At 29.9% G+C, this 24,524-nt stretch overlaps 1 protein-coding gene and 1 long non-coding RNA gene across 6 annotated transcripts in view; one reads left to right on the top strand and one right to left on the bottom strand.

The window, feature by feature from the left end:
• LOC148274294 (uncharacterized) overlaps window positions 1-24,524 on the top strand; it is a 155,971-nt gene that overhangs the window by 71,652 nt on the left and 59,795 nt on the right. The window lies entirely within an intron of this gene.
• LOC148274296 (homeobox protein prospero-like) overlaps window positions 1-24,524 on the bottom strand; it is a 224,359-nt gene that overhangs the window by 183,420 nt on the left and 16,415 nt on the right. For all 4 annotated transcript variants that reach the window (XM_088237335.1, XM_088237337.1, XM_088237338.1 and 1 more), the window contains exon 2: window positions 24,119-24,202. The gene's annotated coding sequence lies outside the window, so the exon portion shown is untranslated. The remainder of the gene's footprint in view (window positions 1-24,118; window positions 24,203-24,524) is intronic.

Below are 24,524 nucleotides of genomic sequence, written 5' to 3'. Positions count from 1 at the left end.
AATCAATCAGAACTCTAAAACTTACGTCGAGATTAAAGTCTCCCATTTATTAAGCGTCTACATCTTTTTTAATTGATCTTCTCCGCGTTCTCACACACTGGCTTTTTTCGCAATTTGATTCTCTACTGGAAATCTGTCAATTGTTTTCTGCTATGCCGACTTAGTCGGTTTCAATAATCCTTGCCAGGTGATTGAAACATTATTTGAGAATCCCGACAAAAATAAGTACTTGATTACCGCGAATCAAATCACATTCGTTATAATATTTTACATATTTGATTGAGTATCTCAATCTGTGATCTCAATTGACATTTACGGCAAAATCGCATATTCATTGCAGGTATTAATTGTAATAAATAAAATAGGTTTTATACTGTTGACTGTTTGTATTCATGTAACAATGAAAAAAATGTTATCAAGCTTAAATTTTATGTAATACATATACTCGTACATAGAATATTACAAACTCTTGACCTGGCAAGGAATCAAACCATGGACTTCATGATAGACATGGTAAACGTGGATAAAAACCATCAAAAAAAATTATTTTTTTTTAAAAACAAAATAATTTTCTTTAATTTTGTACTTGTACCTCTTATCAAACAACCCGATATTTTACTATTTAAAACATTGAGATTAAAAATGAAGAGTTTTTTGGCAAATTAAAAAGACATGATAAATGCTTGGCCATTGTTTTTGAGCCACCCAATAGGTAAAAGTTCTATTGACGATGAATTTTTTTATTGCAATGTAGGCTACCGGCGTATGTGCGGGAATAAATAATTTTATTTGACTCAAACATTCCTCCCCTCGCCATAAAGTCACAAATGCATTATATTTTTTTCTTACGCTAAGCTCGAGGGGTTGTAGAACTGTGGCTTATGGCCTAACTGTCTGCCCATATGATCTTTGGTACCACAGACAGTCAAATAATAACGATCGCGCCCTTAATTAGCCTTTATAGCGCTGAAATGTAAAAACAAGACCATATAGCCAGGTAGGAAAGCGGTTAGAACAAGGCGCATCAAAAGTTTTGCGTTAATCATATGAAGGAACGCAAAATATGTACAAAGACAAGAATCCGAATCAATGGTACGTTTCAGACAAAGAAAAATCATTTTGAAAAAAGTCCGCCTCGTAAGTTATTTATTTATTTATTTTATTTGGTAAACAAACAGTGTGTACACAAATATTGACAATTTCTTTGGATAATAATGTAGGACACTTATGCACGCACCAAAAAAATTATTACACTTGAGATAATAATTTAACAACAACAAAACATCACGCCGTTTCTACGTAATGGTGGGCAGAGAGGATTAAAAAATCAAGTTAAATATAGAAAAATATAAAAGATAAGAAATGTAAAATATGTAAATACGAGTATAAAAATAAAATTTATTAAATTTATGCTTCTCTCAGTATTTCTATGATTTTTTGCTCAAATTTACATGCATTGTCATAAAAAATATTAACCTTTGCAAATTTATTGTTATATTGCACTGTACTGTAATGTACTGGTTACTCTGTTTACCTACCGTGATTTATTTCCGAGCTCGATTCCTGGTAATGTTAGTGTAAAATATGTATTGAACATGAACATTCAAGACCAAAGTACTACAGGCGACCGACGCGACTGAGTCTAGTCAATAAATCCTCGATCGTATTTATGTATGCTTAAAATTTGGCCCGTGTTATGTTTTATATTTTTAGTTTATAAAACCCTTTTCAGTTTTCAACATTTTAAATAACTTCACTTTAAAGTTTAGTTTACCGGTGTAAAAAAAAAAATTTAAAAAAAATATAATTATGTTTTATTTGAATCCTGATATGCCTTATATTATAAACATAATATAATGTATGTATTATGTCTTAATAGTGTATTATGTTAACTATGTAACTTTATTTTTAAATCTTAATAATATTTTTATTTAATTTTTATACTTGAAAAAATGTTAACTATGTTTAGTGTGTAACTTTTTCTTATTATATAGTATGTATAATGTTAAAGCCCCATGGGCGTCAACAGAAATAAAAATAAAAATAAAAATAAAAATAAAAATAAAAATAAAAATAAAAATAAAAATAAAAATAAAAATAAAAATAAAAATAAAAATAAAAATAAAAATAAAAATAAAAATAAAAATAAAAATAAAAATAAAATAAAAATAAAATGTCATTTTTGCAAGCGATATATATTTTCAACAATGTTTTGTGTATGTTCAAGTGTTTACAGACGGGCTGGATTTCCTCCCTAGGGAGTAATTCAGATCTTAATTTGTTGCAACAGAGGGAAAACTAGAAAAATGTTACACAGTGTGTAAAGTGGCCACTTATACCAGCCAACAACAGGAAGCCCTGTAAATGTACAGACTTCCATATTCCCTTCTCAAAAATGTTTTCCCTCTGTTGCAACAAATTTAATATATTGTAGTCTTCACTAGCGCCCTTCTGGTTTTACTGGTATGAAAATGTTCGCTGGTGGAATATTAATGCAGTGCTCTGTGCACCATGAAATGCGGATAAAAGTCGAATGATAATGAATAGGTATCACCTTTTCATAATGAAAAAAAAAACAGAGCCTAATATCGTTATATCAGCTTGCGTAACATGAGATATTGTCTTAAGATTTTAAAGACAGGAAGTGATTTTAAAGAACTTGTTTGTCCTTAAAAAACTGTGTGTGTCCTTTTTGATCTAACGGGGTCCAAAGTAAAACACGAAACTAATATTTGATTTTAAAAAGATGCGAGGAGGCCGGATGGACCTCCGCTCCGGTTTTATTGAAAAAACATAGTAAATAAAAAAGTACTTTTCTGTAATGACGTGCATATAATAATAATATTAAAATTAAAAAGAAAGTTCAGTGCTATGGAAAACTGAATGGGAATGTATAAATGTATACGAAAGAGAATGTACTAAAAAAACATTTAAAAGCAATACGAACAGAATAAAAATTGATTAATAAATACAAAAAAAAAAACAAAGTATTTAACAAATACGTGTTTTTCAATCCTAAGTTCCTACTTTAAAAGATAACTTGCAAATTGACAGCTGCATATATCATTATTCATTCTCTTTTTTCTTCTCGCTTTCACTCACCCTTTCCTACCCTTATTATTTCTCCTGACTTAAGTTTCTGCAGAACTGGCAGATGTTAGTTTTTGTTTGCAAGATGCAGCAATAATCATTATTGTCAGCGATAGTAACCCTATAGCTTGTCAACAACTTGATTGAAGCCTGAAATGTATATTAAACATGTGGTCAAGATGCACGCTGTTACAAAGAATGCATTGATAGAAGCACCGAAAAGTGCATTGATAGATTATCTCATCTTTACTTGAAACAGTTTTTAATTCGATACTCTCATTTATTTGATACTACTGTCTAATTTATCATTATTATTATAATGTTTAATAAAAACACCGTACAAAAAACTGATATAATAATAGCTTCCACTTTTTTTTATACATTATATTTTTATTATCACCAAGTAATATTTAACATGTAACTAGATGTTTACATTTTACATTTACATTTTTTTTTGCACCACAACAGGCCAGGAGGCCTAATTACAGTGGTGAATTACATCACAGAGCACCCAGGCTTGAGAAAAATCACATTTTAATTTTTGTGTCCTCACCGGGAAATCAAACCCGGAACCTTCCGTGCGTGAGTCAAGCGTCTTGACCACTACACCACGGAGGCCGCCTGTAGTGGTCTGAAATACTCATGATTATGTGAAGAAAAAATAGTGAACCACTAAATTGGATTTTGGATATTGCCAACATGGCAACACTCAAGTAGAGGTTGTCATCTTTGCAACAACGCAAACACCTCGCAAGTACCTCTACAGAAACAGCGCATTAAATTCGGTGAACGCGCATTTGCGGTCGCAGGCCCTATGGCATGGAATGCTCTCCCAGCAGAGGTGCGAGGCTGTGAGAGTGAAGTGATGTTTCGGAAGAAGCTCAAAACCTACTTGTTCTCTAAGTCATTTGAATAAATCCTTAGCATGTCATAACAAAATAAATTGTTTCAATTAAATTACAAATTAAAAAGTTTCAATTAAATTTATCTGAATCACTATTATTTATGAATCACTTTGTAAAGTGCTCTTGAGGTTTTGTATTAGGAAAATGGCGCCTTATAAGTTACCCATAATAATAATAACAAATCCAATCATTTGAACGTCAGGTTTTCACAAATAAAACCGTGTTTTGACCTTACGATGTTATGATTATTGTTTGTAATAGGGAAATATCACTTGTTTTTTCATTTTCAAAATAAAAAGGGTACATAAAATACAGTCCAGCAAAAACATTTTTTTTTGCTACTTTTTAATGACATAAAATTTTATTTTTTTAGAAGAAGAAATATTTGCGTTCTTATGATTTACCGAAATATTTCATTTTAAGGGGCATTTTCAACGAGTTGTAAATAACTCACTTTTAGAAAATGGTATTCAAGTTGGGGTAGAGTGGGATTCAAACTACGAACTTTTGGTCCATGAGTACGAGACACAACCCGATTAAAAATTTTAATTGGTAATTTTGAATTCCCGCAAAAACGGTCTGTGCATTGGCCACTCCACTAATACGTCACGATTCATGTTGTTATTCAACTTCGTTCCAAACTGTTAAAAAAATTATGGAACATCGTCACAAATCTTGACGTCACAACTATCGATGCCAAACATGTTGCGTTTTTTAAGGCCATATTTTTAAAACAAAAGTTTTAAATGAAAACATTTCTCCACAATATCCATATTGATTTTTAAAATACAAATAATTATTCTCAATCCATTTTATGTATTTTTATCGGTTTCGTAGTACGTGATATTTTCCTAATGCATTCTGAATAATTTTCAAATCATATGTGTCTTATTTATGATTTTGAATTTTGCCGGGTTTGCAAGTTTCAATTACCCTCAATTATAAGTTTTCAAAATTTATTCGTGTTTTAAAGTGTATACTAACATAGAAATATAGCAGAAAGAAACCGAAAGTTTTAAATAACTGAATGATTTCAGTGAAATTAGTTACGGTAATTAATTACTTCCTAAGCACAATTATCGTCGCTTAAGTATTATGTTTAGAAGTACGAATGCAGAAATCTTTTATGTTGTCGCGTGCCCCTCAGAAAGCCATATTTGAAACACAATAGAAATGCTTATTTATTATAAGTTGTGTTTCAACAAAAGAAAGTTAAAGTTGATAGCTGTCAAAAAGCTTTGCCCACCACACTCTGCCACTAAAGGTGTGCAACTATTGTCCGGTTTATCAATTATAGTTTACTCCGTATGAATAATCCGCCAACCTGAAATAAAACTGGTGAAAAATTATTTTTAATTGTACTAAAAAAACCCAAAAATATACTTATTTTTTAATTCCATTGTTTTTTAGTGGGCAGATAGAAATTGTTCATATTTTTTTAATGAATAAACTTTCATTTTACATATCATTTGACTATGTATGCGGGACTGGTAAGGAGTTTGGAAGGAGACAGCAAGAGGATCCGAAAAAGAAAATTATAAAAAATTCATGCTTATCAACAACGGATTTTATGTTTTTTTAAATAATGTGATATATTACGTCATTAAAAATGTAAGAAAAATAAACGAAAATTTATATAATAAAATTTTAATAAATTTCAAAAAAATAAACGTTTCATTTCATCAGTTACATTAAAAAAACTATTAGGCAATGAAAAAATTTTTTAATACTCCTGTACAATTTTAATTATAAAGTAAAATTTAACCAGAACATAATTGTCATACTATTATTAACATTGTACTAATAAAAACGTTAGATCATATCATTGCATATTTTTTTATTAAAATAACACGGAAACTGATGCTGCAATCGCAATTCGTAATGAAAAATAAATTAATTACCTACCTAATTATGTGTTTTTTTGTGGCGTTTTAAGCTCAAATTAAAATACTAGACCCTTATGTGCGTTATAAGGTGCGTTCGCGAATGAGTTTTGGTCGGTTCTTGTACCTATATGAGTTGTGACGAGCACGCGCGCACCTGGCACGCGGCGCGTGTTCCAGGGGCGTAGGGGTATTTAGTTGTTTTTATTTACAAAACTTTTAAGCTTGTTATATAAAAAAAATATATTTAGTTTTGAAAAATGCGGTAAGAGAGGTTGGTATAGTAAAATAAAACATATTTTACATATTCATTAATTCCATAAATTTTGCGTTTTTCTTAAATACTCAACAGTTTGGTTTTCTCGTTGTTTTTTAATACTTTTAGAGCGTATTATTTTCCTTAATCTCATATTTAAATAATAAACTGTTTAAAATTTATAAAAACGCAAACCCTATTCCGGAGAACTTAAGTGTCAATTAAGTCTGAAGTGTTTATTTTCATATTCTACATTTTTTACAAAGTGAAAGAAAAAGGTTGTTTACTACACATTATTAAAGACGTAACATGGGACTTAAAGTTTATATTAACTAGTCTTGTCTTGCTATATTACAATATAAAAAAATATAATTATTTATTATTTTGATTTAACATTTTTTTATATTATCTTTACGACTCTAGACCACTGACACCATTGAACATAGTTATGTGTGCTGCTTACATGTGCATATAAATGAACTTATCAAAATCTTTGATTAAGGGCAAAACAAAGGTATATGTTTTTCTATTACTTATTCCACTACAGAGATTAAATAATATTTAAAAATTTATTTGTAAGAAAAAAATATATAATTATATAGATTATTATAAAAAAGATTTAAAAAATAATGAAAACAGGTAAAAACTTGATACGAAATAAAAAATATATGAGACATTTGTTTTTTTAATTTTATCCTTGTTCTTGTTACTTTTCTAGAAAAAAACATGAAAGTTAATATGATAGACAAATTCACTTTATAATGATATAACATCAACAAGATTCATCATTAAAATAAATAAACCTACACCACTGAAGGACTGGTAAGGGCCAACTTTTGTCATAAAGTGCACACGGGGTAACCTCTTGCAACTCTCCCCCTTCCTACTAACGGGTCTCTTTCCTTGCGCATCTGCACATTTTTACCCTCCACAATCTCCTACTACGACCCCCAAGATAAAGGGGAGCTTTATTTACCAATACCCGGTTAATGGACCGCGATTTCAAATTAAATTTAATTCGAAGTAGAGAGATTTATTAAAATATATCAAATTGGTAAATTCTGGCAAAATTTAAAGTGTATTTCGTTATTTTATAATAAGATAATAATTCGTTAAATTTAGTGCGTATTATGTTTCTGGAATGAAACTAAAGCGTGCGGTTGATCAGTTTACGCTGGATATTCGCTGCAATTGGTTTACACATGCAGAGTCAGACACCTAAGTGTCCACCTTACATACCGTTTAAAATTTACCATTCTGTCCATGTTTAAACATCATTTTGCAAAAAAAAGAGCTGAAACCTTGAGTGAGATTCATCTGGCTGAATTATTTCACCTACTAGGCAACGCCTAACAACACATTTCAACCGTAATACTTCTTTTAATACCAGTTAAATACATAATATTTTGAATACGTCTAAATGCTTATAAAGATTGCTTTATTTTCTCCCCAGGGAGTTAACAAGAATAACATTTATTCCAACTAGGTTTTTATAATCACTGTTAACAATTAAAACCTCGAAATGACGGATGAATATATTTTGGACAAAAGATAAAACTGGGCAAAGAAAATCAAACGGCGGAACTGACAAGACGAATAGAAATGAGTAAGGCAGCTTTTGAAAAACTTACAAACACACTTGAATTTAAAAAGATTCCGATTGGAATGGAACCTCAAAAGGAAAACATATAAATCATGTATACTGCCAGTGACTTCATATGCATTAGAGAGCATAGCCCTCACAAAAAATGCAGAAAAGCTCAAATTTACACATTAGCCTAACAGACAAAATAAGAGATGAAAAAATTAGGAACAGAACCAGAATAATGGATATCATGGATCGCGTGGCAGAACTGAAAAGGAAATGGGCAGGACATGTTGCGAGACAAGACTCCACAAGATAGACCCCTAAAATTTTAAGATGGAGATTTTGGGAGAATAAACGAGGCGTCGGAAGACCTCAAAAAAGATAGTCCGACGACATAGCTGCTGTGAGAGATAAAGATTGGCTGCATGTAACAACCGACCGAGAAAAATAAAAGGATATATAAGAGGTCTTTATCCAGCAGTGGAAGACAGAAGGCTGCAGACGAAGAGAAGAAGAAGAATAAGTTGTTTTTAAAGATATATTTGCGTTCTTATGATTTTCCCAAACTTTTTAATTTTCGGGCGATTTTCAACGAGTTGTAAATAAGTTACTATTAGACAATGGGAAACAAGTTGTGGTAAAGTGGGATTCGAACCTTGGACCTCTGATTTGGGAGTCCGCAAAACTAACAAAGGGACCACAACCGATTCATTCGATTTACTTTGTTTTGAGTAGCGTAAAATCCAACCATGTCCATAAATATTTGAACAAACTTAACATATTATTAATAAGAAATTTTATTAAATTATTGCAAATTGACATGAACAAAAATACCATATTTTACACAAATTCGTAGAATGAAGTTTAACAGTTCACTTTATTTTTTTTGTGATGTATAGAAATAAAGATTAGTATCTAAATGTATGGTGTACATAATATTCCACAAATTGCACGCTACACTTAATAAATAATGTAGGTATATCGTGATGTTCAAGGTTTTCTGATCATGACTAAACGTAATTTCTTTCTACTGCGCCATAGACAATAATTACTTAAAATCCGTTGTGACATTATACACTATAAAAGTGTCGTGTAGATATTGTGAATAAAGCTGCTATTTTGAATTCATTAAATTAGCATCAGAATTTTTATAAAATACTATCTGATATGGTTTGCTAAATTGCGGAAACTTGTTTATTCTATTGTGATTCCGTAATCATTATTTTAGGAATCTTCCTCTATGATTTTTTTCTCATTCTGTTAAAAATTTTAGATTTCAAATTTTTTTCATTCTTTTTGGGGAAAAAATTCAGATTCCTTACACCAATTTTAAGATTTTAAGAATTGAAGATATATCAGTCAACAACCTTGATTTTTTTGTATGTAAAATTTATTTCCTTTAATTATTTAACTTATTTTACATCTTTACATTAACCGGTGTTTTGAAAAATAGCGATTTTTTCTAACCACCAATAAAATTAAAGGTGTTAAATTTTTAGGCAAAAAAAATTAAAATATATTACGTAGATCCAAAAAAAGATCTAGCAATATCTGTATAAATATATTTTTTTTACCGATACAAGTTTTTTTATAAAAAAAATGGAATTGAGATGCAGGAAAGGTGAAAAAATTAAGGAAGAGAAAATTGTTTCTTTAGGCGAGATTTAAACAAAGTAAGTGAATAAAGATGATTTGGGGGTTGAGCCGTAAGGACAAAACATGAGTTTGAGAAGAAGAAAGAATTGTGGATGGAAATTAAGACGATGTTGTGAGAATAAGAAAAAAATTATAATCACGAACTGGTAAGCTTTCTATTTTTCACGAATGTGTATGTGATTTAAATACAGGACTATGAAGTACAGCAAAACTAAGTGAGAGGGTGTGATTGTCTCTCCGCCGTCTAATTTTTAAAGACCAAATATATACTTATTGATCGCATTCTGAAGTGATTTTATTAAGAAGTTTATATTTAAATCATCACTGTAATCTAGAACGGATATACTTTATAAAAAGGGAATTATTTTTACGTTGAACATATAATATGTCCGTTTTTTCCGAATTTGAAAATGCGCGCCATAAATAAAACAAAATGGTAATAATTATACGTCATTCGAAACGAAATTTCCTGTTTTACAAGATATTGTATTTGCTTTTACGTAACATGTATTATATTATTTGATTACAATCCATCGAAATGAAATGTCAAGGAAACAAATATGAGGATGAGGATTTTCGACACCTTATGCTTGCGTTTAATCGAGGGAATAAAGCTGCCAAACCTGCACGCGATATTTGCGCAGTGTACTGTGAAGATGCAGTAAATTATTGACTTATTTGTTGTAAAATAGTGTAGGAGAATTCATTATTGACTAATTTGTAGTATTTTTTGTGTTGTATCCTTTTGTTATCTTCATTTGGAATAAAACGGACACAACTTCACTAAATATATTTTATTAAATATTTGTAGATATTTCCAATAAAACTTATAATTTTTCGTTGTAAAATGTGGCCACCCAAATTAGCCAATAACTTAAATTAGATTAAAAGCCTTGTACATGCCTAGATTTCCATACACCCTTATCAAAATAAAATAATTGTCTATTTAAATAAAATGTCGTATGTCATGTTATAACTAGATATTCAAGATATTATTTAAACGAGTCCGGGCGGTTGAAGATTACAATTCAGTGTGTAAATCCAAAAAAAAGTCAAACCAGTGAAAATGGGTTTATCTTTTAGAAACAGTTGCATTAAAAAAAGTTAAGCTAAATAAAGTTTTCAGTTGAATAATTGTTGCGTTTTTTATCAAAATGTGCAAAATACGTTGTTTTATTTAAAATTTTCGCTCGATCTCTTTTGCCCATTTTGACTTAAACGCATCAATTATTTAACTTTAGACTTTATTTAACTTAACTTATTTTATACAATTGGCCCTTAATGTAGTAGTAGGCATTTTCATTTACCGTGCTTAAGATCCCAGGTTCGATCCGTGGTGGGGCGGTTAAAAAACATTGGTTTTAAAGTAATCTACTGATACCTGAACCTGAAACCTGACTTGATTGGTACCTGACTTGACTGGTACCCGAAGCGTAAAACTGATTACATTACTATCCATAGTAAAAATGATTATAACAATGTGCAGTATGAGTACCGATGCATTGCCATATGCACCTCTGAACAGTGTATTATTTGTAATTTCTGAGATGTATTATAAATAATAAATTTTCTCATTGATGTATCTAATTAATTCATTTCTGAAAGTAATTATTAAACACATGAAATTTAGAAGGTTGCTATTGCTAACTGAAAAATCATTTTGAATTCAGCCAACGCTAATTATGCTATTACTGGTAGATACGTCGATAAGAAACATAAAAATTATTCCATAAAAGGCTTTGTTCGTATTGTTCCGATGTCGTGACAACAACGTCGGAAGTGTATTGGACACTCCTCGAAGTGGGAGGTACGGGAGAGGGCCAGCCAATCACAGAGCTGGAAATTGGCTTTTTAAAAAGAATCTAGCGTGAAGGAATGTTGCCATGGTTAATTTGGATTGTTCTTTTTTCTGTGAATTTAGCGAGCGGAAACTTTGTTTAAGAACGAAAAAAAAACAAATTCGATATCAATGGCTTTATAAATATTTCATTACAATTAAAAATGGATTTTTTAAATCTGAAATATGCGTAGATCTTCTTACGATGTTTCTATTTCCAGACTGATACAAATTACAGTCCTTGTTGTTAAAAAGACCTAGAACTCTGGAAGAGTACTTTTGACTAGTTGGCTACTCTCAGGTAGAAATCTTAAAACAGGTAATCGAGAGGAGACAATTCCGCCTCGTGGTGTTATGGTTGGCATCTTTGCGTACCATTCTTGAGCTCCGGGCTCGTTTCCTGGCAGAGTGGACGTGATTAATATTTAGTAATCACTGTTAAAATAAAATAGAATAAGATTCATCAGTAAATTATACCTTGATTGTGTAGCTATGAAACCGGTCGGTAGAAAACAAAATTAAGTGGTTAAAAACTACGTTGTTTTATATTTATTTTGTTATAATCAATAACTACAAAATTAGTGCTGCAAACATAAATTTTAAATAAACTTAAATGTATTTATTAATTTCATTCAAGTGATATTCACTATCAATATTAATTTTTAAAAAACGTATTTCTTTATTGATTTTTTATTTGTATTTTTTATTTTTTGATAACTCATTGTACAATAACTTTAAACCTTTGTACAATTATTATATCGGCTTTATTTTGCTCCTCATTGGTGACCATGTTTTTTTTATTTCTGGTTTCATATTAATGGCGTTGCTGGTTAAATTTTATTAAATTTTTTATTTGAATAAAAAAGTCAAAAAAATTATTAATTTGACACTTCACTGTTAGAAATTTGATTGTTTTATGCATTTATTTGTTTAATTTTATAAATTAATTGCATTAATAAGTATAAATATTTAATACCAGGGAATCTAAATAAAACTAGTAAATTAGAAAATGAATACGGAGCGTCCTCTGGTTAGGATAGTCTCCATCTAACATGGCTCAGCCGGGTTTAAGATGGAGATTTTTTATATTTTAAAATAAAAGTAGTTTTTTAAACAAAAAAAATAATTACAAATGCATAGTTAATCAAATGTAGGAATTTCATAATCATTATTATATAAAAATAAAGTATATATATGTCCTAAGACTACATGATTTTTCTATTTCTACATCTTTTGTTCATTATAACTATGGTATATTAATGTATTTAATTTTCCCTCCATTGAATAAAACAAAAATTGAAACACGGTTATTAATGTTGGTGGTGTGAAAAAATAATTTTAAACTCGTAAATAACTTAAAGATAGAAAATGGGGATCAAGTTGTAGTAAAACGGGGTTCAAACCTTGAACCTGAAATTCGTAAAATGACATTACCACCATTCCTAATTTCCCGTACAATTTGAAGTTTGTTTGTTAATGGCCTAAATATTGAAATATTTTTTCATTCGTCCCTTTCCGCACCTAATATTGCATTGGAAACTGCATCGGTATACAAATCGTAGCGCGTTTTAATAATTTTTGTGACATAAAAGTTAGATGATTAGTCCTACATTTCAGGTGCCAGTCCTGAAACTATATTCATGTGTGAAAACACATATGATAATTATATTTCGTGTCAATTATTTGGGAATCAAACCAGAGACCTCATGCATGATAGGAAAACGCGGTAACAATTATTCGACCACAAGCCGGATGAATATTACGACATTGCAAATATTTATATTAAAATCTTAATTAATTTCATTTAATCATTTGTTTTTTCCATTTTCCATTTTTATGTGGACAAATATCTTTATTGATTTTAGAATAACCTCGCAAAAATATCTCTCCATTAGGTGAGTGGGTACATACATTATGATATATGCATATGCGTGGATAGTATATATAGGCATAAACGTAATTATAGGCACATTAGAATATTACTGCATTCTATAGAAGGTTTCAACCAATTTGATTCTTATCTCTATCTATAAAACTACAGCACGTGAGGTCTCATACTATGCACGTATTCTAGTAAGCGTCGATAATACAAAAGAAAATGCTTTGGAAAAATCATAAAAATAGTATTCTAAAATCGATCAAGTATTTAATTCTTTTTTTATTGGTTTTATTTACATTTATTTGGTACTGAGACGCGGTTGTACTTAATTAAAACAATGACGTGTAATTTAATTGAAATAAATATGCCGTTGTGTGTGGTAAAAAATGCTTAATTGCACTATAACGGTGAAAAACAAAACATACACATCGGTTTATTCTTCAATACAATCAAATTTATTTTATTTATTTATTTATTTTATTTTTATTTTTGCACCACAACAGGCCAGGAGGCCCAATTACAGCGGTGAATTACATCACAGAACACCCAGGCTTGAGAAAAATCACATTTAATTTTTGTGTTCTCACCGGGAATCGAACCCGGAACCTTCCGTCTGTGAGTCAAGCGTCTTGACCACTACACCACGGAGGCCGCCAAAATTTATGGAATAAGCAGACGATTACAATTTTTTTTAGACGAAAATGATACGAAATAAAGAAACATTTATACTTCCTTCATTCATAAATGATTACATGTGTATCGTAATATGCTATCTTCTATTTTTCTATTTTTTTTTCCTTTTTATTTGTTTTTCCATTTCCATTTTTTTTGTTAAATAGCAAAGCAATATTTTTTGTTTTATCTTAGAGGTAGATAGTATAAATGTTACATCAGCGGCTTATAGTGACAAAACCAAGGATGACCCATGCCTGTAGAGTAGATAACGCGAATTTAATCATTTTTATTCAAAGGGTAAAATTTAGTTGTCATTAATAAAACCAACACAATCTTACTTCAAAATACAGCATTATGCACAAAACTATCACAAATGAACTGATTACAATGTAAAAACAACTAAAATAATAAAAATATTACCATGCAAAGACAAATTTTATGATATTTATTTTTAACGGATAAAGACAGGTAAAGAAACTGGAAATAGGAAGTCTCGTGATCTAATTTGATTAGATTATGCTTTTTATGATTTGTGACATCCATATAACAAACAAATACAACCTGTGTTTAGCCCCAATGTTGAACGATGTTAACAACAATAATTGAGTAGGAATATTTTGTCAAATACAAAATTGTAAACTAACTGCTCATGCCCGGATATCAATAAAAATTCCATGAGTTTTTATGGACTTTTTATCGAGTCGCGTTTTTACAGTATTTCATAAGTCACAGAAAGTGATGCATGCTGATAAATTATTCAGGGTTGTGCATTAGGCCGTTCGTGACAGGTGATAAAGGACTTTATCCTCCAACTTTATCTAATCACTTTGATAATTATTGTTTGCTGGACAAATGATACGGCGCTTACACCACACAGAAATCGATCCATGGCTCTGTCATACAAGAATATGGAATATACAATAGGTATGTAAATAACTCAAATAAGTGTACCTAATGACAAACACAAAAAAGATTGACAATAGGTGCATTAAAATAAACAAAAAATACGTCAAAATCAAATTGTAAAATAAGCAGAAATTTTAATGTATTTATTTCACTGTTTTTACAATTCACAGATTTTTTTTGTATTAGGTCCTGACTAGCTAAGAAATTCTTGTATTTAGGCAAAACCTTTTTTGTAACGTGTGTTTTTTTCATAAGATGATGCTTTTAACACAAATTTAAACAAAAAAAAAATTAAACAGAAATGTAAATATATGAAAAAACTGTTGAAAATAAAGATACGTAATTAAAATTAAAGCAAACAAAACATTATGCCAATGTAACAGTTCACAAGATATTAAAAATTCTTATGTCAGGGTTTAACGTGGTGAATATGGGACATCCAATAAAATAGAAAAAAATGTGTTTTAATAATATGTATATAATATACAATAAACATGTAGAAATATTTTTAGTTAAGCATAAAGAGAAAATCATTTTTTAAAATTATTATATGGCAATTTTTTAAAGTAATTTTAGTTTTACAATTTACCCGCTTAATGACCGTATGACACACTTAAACTAACGCTTATTTGAATGCCGCTATTCTCAAACAGAGTCATATTTGAACTTTTTTAATTGTGATAATAGATATTTTTTAAAAAAAGTTATGGATTTTTTTAAATATAAATCTTTATATAATCGTATATGACACATCGCCATTACTTTAGAGAGTGAAAAAAGAACTCAATGAAATATACGTGGTTTTAAGACATGTTGATTGAGTTTTTTTTTCCTCTCCTGGAAGTCGTGACTTTTTTTTTAGTTATGACTCTATTTTATCAAACGTGTGATATATGATTCACCTATTAATAGAATATAGGTGCTGAATACATAAGAAAACTTTTTGTACATTCAATCCTATTTTTTTTCGAACGAACGCTTTCAGAACGATTTGAAAAAGATCTGTGCAATTTTATATGTAATCATAGGTATTCGAGTACATAGGTTCAACTTTAAAAAAGGTTTATTGTACTTGCAGTGTAAAATTAAATGTGAATTATGTATTCAAAATGAATTTGCTTAATTTCCTTCAGCGTATTTGATAACAATCAAGAAACGGTGAGTTATTTGGCGAGCATACAATAAAGTTATTTCTGAAAATGCTAACTGCTCGAGTTAAATGACACCGGATGTACTTTTTAGATGTCTATTCCTCCCATGCCCAGTTTGTTGACCTGAGGTCGTGTTCCGAACAGACGAACTTCGACAAAACACCGGAAATGGACAGATCTCTTGTGGCCGACCGGAAGTGGGCACCTAGCGGCAGCAGTCGGAACTACACGTGTGCCTGATTGTGTCCGACCGGATATAGGCTCCACGAGATACCCACGTAAGGTGGAGCTAATCATCTTTATTTCAATCAGCTTAAAATAGTGAATAAATCTTATTGAACATTTGTTTTGAATACCGAATTAATTATAATTGTAACATGTTTATTGTTGATTTTTGTGAAGTAAAAGAGCTGAAACTTTTATCATGTGGAAGAGATTTACCCGGCTGAAACGTTTCGCCTACTAGGCAACGCCTGAAAACATTTTTTTCAATTGTTGAACTTCGTTTATACCAGTTAGTCAAATCAATAATGTTTTGAGTATGTGCAAATGTTTGTAGATAGGTATTCTAAATAGCTCCCTGGGGAGGTCATCCAACTTCCATACAAACATGTGAACATATTCAAAACATTGTTGACATGTTCATTGATTATAACACCACGAATTGACCGACTGAATTTTTGTTGATTTATTTTGCATAGTTACTAAACTTTTAAAAAATCCTGGTTGCCAAAAGTAAGACTTATAGACGAGGCTGCAATTGGAGTGCTAATGCCGTACCCTTTATACCACTGAGTATTTGAAGGGGAAAAATTTTAATGAAAATTTAAATAAAAGCTTAAAATAATGATAATTAAAAGCTTCTTTCTTTAAATGTGTGAATTTCAGTAACACCTGTTTTTCGTTAATACAAGAAATTAATTTGAATATTTCAGGGAAAAAAATTCAAAAGGTGAAGCCATGGCATAGCTGGAAACATTTCCTTTCTGTTCTTATTTCAGTCAAACAACATCCCTCCCGGGGAGGTTTTGATTCACTTTTAATCGCATCTACAGCCTTCTGAGCCTCCAATGTAGGCGTAGATCGTTTAGAAAGAGAAAAGTTAAAAGAATCAAGGTACACGAAACCTCCTTTCCAATGAGCGGAAATGCTTCACCCATATTGTTTAAGGGATGAAATACAACTCCCCGCCTTGTGAGGGAAGTCAAAGTGCATGCACCAAACTCAGTGGTAGAGATTTTTTATATTCACTAAAAAACATATTTAAAAATTTACAATTTTTGACTCGATAACTACTCTCAGCCAAACATTCTGAAAAAAGAAAAAGAGCAAAGACTGATCCGCCTTGTACTGTATTGAGGTTCGAATATTAATTCCTGACAGGATAGACGAGAAATATTAAAATGCAAAAAAAAAAAACAATAAATGCGAAAAAAAATGTTTTCATAAATAAAACAAAAGTATACACGGTTAAATGTTGGACTTATTGTCAGTAGAACTTTTTTACAGCCCGACTAAAAACAAATAATAAATACAAAAATCAAAAGAGTAAAAGTAACAATATAAAAATTTTAAAAATAACGTATGTAAATAAATAAAAAGCTAAGAAAACTTTGTTTTGATGTTTATAATTTGCGTAATTTACATTTAATGGATTTTAATTTACTAAATTGCATCCTCGAAATATTATTTTTTACTACAAAAACATTTATTTATTAGAAACACTTTTATCACTCTTGAAAATGTTTTAATACAATTTATTTCTTCAATTTTTTTGGGAAGCTTATTTTAAATTTTGACTGCCGTGCATATGGGCTCTACATAAACGATTTTATTTTTATTTTTTACATGTTCATTTTTTATTAAAGCAAAAGAATCCCACATATGCATAACTTAAGCGTAGGTATGCTAAATCTAGAATAAATGATACCTGATTCTGAATCCTAATTCTGTTTCAATTTTAAATAAATAGATTTATTAAAAACAAAAAAAAAACAAATATAGTCTTGACGGCGATGCCATAAAAGCGATAAAATCGGTCACTGTTTATCTCTTAATTGTGGTTTTAAATATCACAATAACATTTCTTTTTTTTGTTTCTTATGTATGTGTGGCTACGCCTCTGAACGTTTTGCTTCCGAAAAGGTGTCGTTTATCGCAATTTGTCTTCCGTTCAAAGATACACTCAATATGAAAGAGATCGAGCGTTAGTACTGCAGGCGGAATGCACTGCCTCCCCTTTATCTCACGTTTATATAAAGCATAAAGTGTTAAAAGCATAAAGACACAAACTTTCTGCTTGTAAATCTGTATTAATGACGTTTCCAACACGAGTCATTACCGTTGCAACTTCTTTAGCTCGTGGCGTTAAATTTACTGTCATACAAAAAATGTACAAAAATAATGGCGCTGATAAAACATAGTATTAAATTCTTATTTCTCTACATATTGTTTAATGCATTTAGTTTTTATCACCTTTTTTGGCCAACTAACGTAAGAGCAGATGTCATACAAAAAATGTACAAAAATAATGGCGCTGATAAAATATAGTATTAAATTATTATTTCTCTACATATTTTTTAATGCATTTAGTTTTTATCACTTTTTGGCTATATAACGTACGAGCAGATGTCATACAAAAAATGTACAAAAATAATGGCGCTGATAAAACATAATGTTAATTTTTTTTATATTACTATAAATAATATAATTACATAATTGACACATGTTTTTTTGTTACTATACAATCTACTATTTACAATTATTTTAATGTTAAAGCTGTTAGTTTATAAAAAAGAGAGTAGCTCTTGTGCTTGAAGAGTGACTTATACTATTTTATTAATAAAGTCATTTGAAGTTATATTATTTCGAATATACATTAGGAAAAAAAAATATTCGAAATAAAAAGAAAATATGAAAACAATAATAACACAGCAATACTTATCAAAATAGAAAACTGTTTTTACACAGGTTCAAAAAAATTATTTAAATTTATTTACTGATATATTAGTTTTAAAAGTTTTTAGTTCATTCAATTATTTTTAAAACTGAATCTTAACTTGTTTTGTTAATAAAAAAATGGCATAATTTTTGTGTTTTCCGTACTTAAAAATAAAATATTTTTGTCGAACCAAAATTTCAATTTATTCATAACGTCATTAGCTACTAATTCCAGTTAGTTCCCTCAATTGTAACAACCGTAACATCGTCATACGATATTATTTTCTTATTTAAATTTTAATGGAATATGTCATTGACATAAAGAATAAACAGAATCGGGCCTATCACAGTACCCCGAGGTATTCCAAAATCTGTAATCTCCATTTGGCTAAATGTACAATTTATTTTTAGTATTTGAGGTCATTAGAATAAATAACTTATTAACCATTTAATGGCATTGCCATCCACTCCACGCTCTTTAATTTTGATATAAGTTTATTGTGTGGATTCTCAATCAAAGGCTTTTTTTAAATCAATAAATGTGCCAACACACTTTAGTTATTTTATTTAAGAATTATAAATATGCATATATGTGGAGAATTTTACAAAAGAATCTTGATACTCTGGATATTTTTTAATACAGGTAGTTTTTATCACTTTGGCCATATAACGTCAGAGCAGATGTACAAACAGATTAATAATACAGTTCTGAGTATGTAATAGTTTGTAAATGTAATAATTTTGTCGGCCTCGTGGTGTAATGGTCAGCGCGTTTGCCTACCATGCAAGAGGTCTAGGGTTCGATTCCCGACATGGTTGATATGAAATATTTATTGAAAATGATGTTTTCACACTAGAATATTTCATAGTCCCTGGACTGGTACCTGAATCGTAAAACTGTTTATCTTACCTTTATGCAACAAAAATAATAAAGATGCGCTGCGATTGGTTACCAGTGCAGTGCCTTATGCACCATTAGGTGCGGAAAGGGAATGATGATGATGAGTTTGTAATAGAACTAAAACATTAGACGAGTGTTTTCGACTCAATGGCAACTCATAGGTAAAAATCCTGAAAAAGGAAATCAATCGCCTTAACAAAGTCTATCTTGATTTTCCGACGATCGTTATATATTATTAAGACAAACATTTTACAGGACCTCGACTCATGCTTTATACGTATATGATATATACGTATATGCTATATACGCACTTATAGATTACGCAGACAGGGTATAGTCTAAGCTTATAACCGAGTTGCACAGTTTAAAGTCGCGCTGTGCCAGCGGGTGCCCTGCAAGACATCGGACCTTCCCGTCTAATAACATATTTTAAATATTTTGCTAAAGACTTTTTACTCATTTAAATTTAGACCCTTTCTGGACACCTTGTACGTATGCTTCCATATTAATTACTGTGATTTTGATTAATTATCATTTACAACATAAATACTACAATCTTATTTAATTGTGTTTATCTTAAGCATAACTGCATCCGTATGTGGTTATTGAGATAAAACGTTTATCAAACATTTTTCCTTAACGCTCGGAAACGATTAAAAATAACAAAGGAACGGTTAGAGTAACTCAAAGTTTTACTCGTTATCGTCAATTTTAAACAGTTGTTTTTCAACCGAAAAAAAAACATTGCAAACTTTATGTGTGCAATATTACTTTTGTATTTTTAGGTTAGAGTTATTGAAATAAAAATATATTTACTAAAACACTTTTTTATTAGACCAGCTTGCCTACTACTCCTCCGCTGTACCACCCCACTAACACGATCGAAATTTTATATCAGTGCTATTCAACGTGTCAAAGAGAGAGCAGCGCGATGTGTTATAGCATCCTCTAGCTACAGTATTTTAAAATAAAATGACAAAACATGAAATATTATGAAACAGTTTTATAAACACTACCATGACAATCATAAACACATTTTTATTTTTAAAACTCGTATTTATAGCATTTTAGCTGGGGTGTTCCTGGAACACCCAAGAAAAAAAAAAACTTGTCAAATAAACATAAACTTATCAAGTTCGTGTTTCCTAAATTTAAGTCAAGATAAAAATATTTTTTATCACCCGGTTTCATATCACCGGTCGATGAAAGGAGTGCTCTCCCGAAACTATAATAATGTTCTTGTAAAAGAATAAAATCGTGTAGCACTTTTTTATATTAAAAAAGGCAAACAAGTTTTATTTGTTCAATAATTTAGAATAAAGTATGACGAAGTGAATGTCGATTCAATTAATAATCAAAAATATTTTTTTCATTCGAACCACCTTTAAAAAAAATCATCATCATTCTACAATACCCTATCCGCACTCAGAGATGCATAAGATACTGCATTCATACTTCAAATACCTGGATATTTGGTTACATAAATCTTACACCTTTGAGATCAATATTTCATCATATTTATGATTGTTTAATTTCTGAATTTTGTATAAAATTCATTACATAGGGGTTTGAAAATAAACGACTCATTTGTTAAATTATATATTGAATATAATTTTAGATACCCAAGTCGAATTTGTTACACATAAAAGATTTTTTCACAGCCATTTTTTACAATTTTAATCTTATCGTGACTCAAGTAGAGTTGACTGTTGTTTTTGAGATATATTTATTTTCCTACAGAATCAGAAATCGTAATATCCGCTCACTGCAAGTGTATGTTGTGATAAAAGAACTAACAACTCCCACGTCATTTTATTATCTAAAAGGGCATTGAGAGGCTACGCCAAGTGACCATTTCTGGGCTTATCAAAGCACTTATTTTCGCAAAAATTAAATATATTTTAGTTCCATAACACATTTTTTTACGTTGGCAGAAAACAGAGATAGAGAACAATTTGACGTACGAAATGTGTTTTTTGTTCTTTCTTTGTGTCCGGGTGGATCAAGAATACAGTTGTGTGTGTAAACTAGATCCATAATACTACACGAGTGCTTTAGACTTAATAAGCAGTACGGAGTTTTATCCTCGCTTCCCACTTCTACGGGGAAACGACGTGATTGTTTGTCTTTCATTTGCTATAGAAAGATTAGTTTCTATAATTATTTAAATATAAGAATATACTGAATCAACAGAAATCTGCTTGGTAAATATAATTAATTATATCAAATGTACATTTGCTATAATAACATGCCAACGTTCGACAGCTTTGTAATTCTTTGTATTCTCCTCCTTAAAAATTCCTTCGTTTCTGTTCAGAAATCTGTTTTTTTATTTAAAAAATGCTTAGAGGATTAAAAATCCTGTATTTGTCAACTAAGATTTGGACATTCCAAAATATTGTTGATCAAAAATTCTTTGCACTGGCAAATAGTTAGGCTTCCTTTCTAAACTCGAGCAATCTTTAGCCATCTTCTCAATAGGGAGTTGACTGCCACAGAATGCCAAGCACAATAGGGGTAGCTTGCAACAATGCGACGGGGGTGCCTTTCAAGCCTGTCGAATAGTTTGACTATTACTAATTGCGCAAGTCGTTACACTGTTAATCGGCTAACTTGGAATTGAGAAAGCTGCCACTTGAGTGTTAAGAAGCATCTACAAACTTCACTTGGAAGTTAAGAAAACTCGCGAAAGTCATCTTAAAAGCTTGTGGGACACTACACTTGAAAGGAATTTCAATAGTCAGCTTGTATTAAGGGACATGTTCCATGTGTATAATACAAAGTTCAAGCTGAGATTTATCTTACAGTTGTGATACTTGTATATTTTAAAGTAGAAAATGCGAACATTCGTAGCTCTTCTAAAAAAAAAAGATTAACTTTTTTTTACCTAAAGTTCAGTTTAGTGCCACATTGTTACGATTATTTGTTATAGATAGTAATTCGATAAATCAATGTTTTTTTTATTCCACTGCTCATATACCTACCTGGTTTTTATTGAGTTTATAAAACATGTTGTAGTTCAATCATAGAAATCGATAATTTTTAAAAAGGCAGTTTAACCCGCAAATGCATTGTCATGGAAATTTCCATCATATCAAATATTTTGGAATAATTATTTAAAATCTTAAATAATGGAGTATTTTTTAAGTTTGGTAATAATGTAGGGTTCATCTGTGGATTTAAGAGAAAAGAAAAATAAAATCCACGTTTTGTCTATAATTTATGACAGTTTAAATTTTGACCGCGCGAGTTTGTAATTTCTGGAGTGTTGCAAAGTTTTACATTCAAATTTCTAAGTTATTTAAAATCTTTTCAAAAGCGATGAAAATCGAAATGTGGAAAAAAAATCGTTAGTATTCAAACATTTGTATTTACTCTATGTTAAGCATATAATATTCAATGAAACTATTGTGAATTATGATGTAAATTTATATCAAAGTATTAATTTTTTTGAATATTGTACTTTTTATGACATAAGGATTTTAGTATTTTTTTCACCCAAAACTACACATGAAAATACACTATAAAACTTTTTTTGTAAAACAATTTTAAAAACGTTGCATTTAAGGGTTAAAATTATTATCTTACATATTGAAACATATTATTTTATATAGTCGCACATTAACACATACCAGTATATATAATATAAACAGTAATATGAAAAGTGGATATTTTAAAGCTTCACCTGTATACAGTTTTATTAAATAGATGCTATTTTGTGACCTTTTTTGATGAAGTTATGTTACCAATGTTAATTTTATCTCTAAGTAAAATTATAAATTTCTTTTTCACTTGTCTCGAGTTATAAACGTTTTGATAATATTGAAACCGTTATTGAAAAAACTTGTGTAAAGATCCATCGACATGATATAAGAGATCACGTTCAGAAAGGAAATGTTCCTATATGACCATTCTAAAAATATTATAATTATTGTTTTAACGGTCGTATTTGTTTTGTAAATAATAATGTGTTATTTTTTTGTTGTTACCGTTATTGCTTAACTACTCTAACTATATTACAAATTGCCATTTAATGCACATTTACAATGTCTAGGTATAAGGAATGTGAAATCTATAAAGGCATTCAAGCAGTGCAGTCAGGGAGACCTATCCAATAAGTTTATTACTTTATTTAATAAAATATTTAGATACATAAATATATATTCAGCATTGAAATAGGGTAACTATTCATTTATTTACTTATGTGTATTTGGCTCATAAATAATAATATTAATTAATATGCGGGTACAAATCACTATCAATAAATATTGTGATAGAAGAAAAATTAAATATTAATCATATTTTAAATTATAATAAATAAAGGGACACGTATTTCGGTTCATATTTTGTCAAAATGGAAGCCTTTATATTTTTTCTTAAGTTTTGAATCAAACAATTTAGTTTGCTACCAAATATACCGACACAAAATCTTAAATAAAATATAGGCTTACCCAATGATGACGTCTTTATTTTTCTAGTTGGGTGAAATAGTGAAGGACAGCCTGTTTTCTCTCTCTTTCTCTCTGAAGATATATCTGAAATAAAATAAATAAAAGCACATTAGCACAGGAAAAAATACAACATAAAAATTATCACAACATTATTTACGTCTTTTATTGATCAGCACAGAATGCAAAGCATATGGTGTTAGCGTTTTAATATTGAAATCTTATTGTGAAATTGGATAGCTTGATGTGAGACTAGAATTTTAAGAAACAACGTCAATTAGATTATTGGATACATTTGCCGCTTTTGAAACAGAAAAAAATAAACATCTGAAACATAATTGATTTTGTCGAGAAATACCTAAGAATTTAAATGTTTATATTACCTAATTTATATAACAAACAAAAATAA

Source organism: Micrasema longulum, unplaced genomic scaffold, assembly GCF_059751315.1.
Source record: "Micrasema longulum isolate JH-2025_06_02 unplaced genomic scaffold, ASM5975131v1 h1tg001694l, whole genome shotgun sequence".
Classification (NCBI taxonomy): Eukaryota; Metazoa; Arthropoda; class Insecta; order Trichoptera; family Brachycentridae; genus Micrasema; species Micrasema longulum.
The sequence above is the reverse complement of the archived record's forward strand: the minus strand, read 5'-3'. Positions and strand labels throughout refer to the sequence as shown.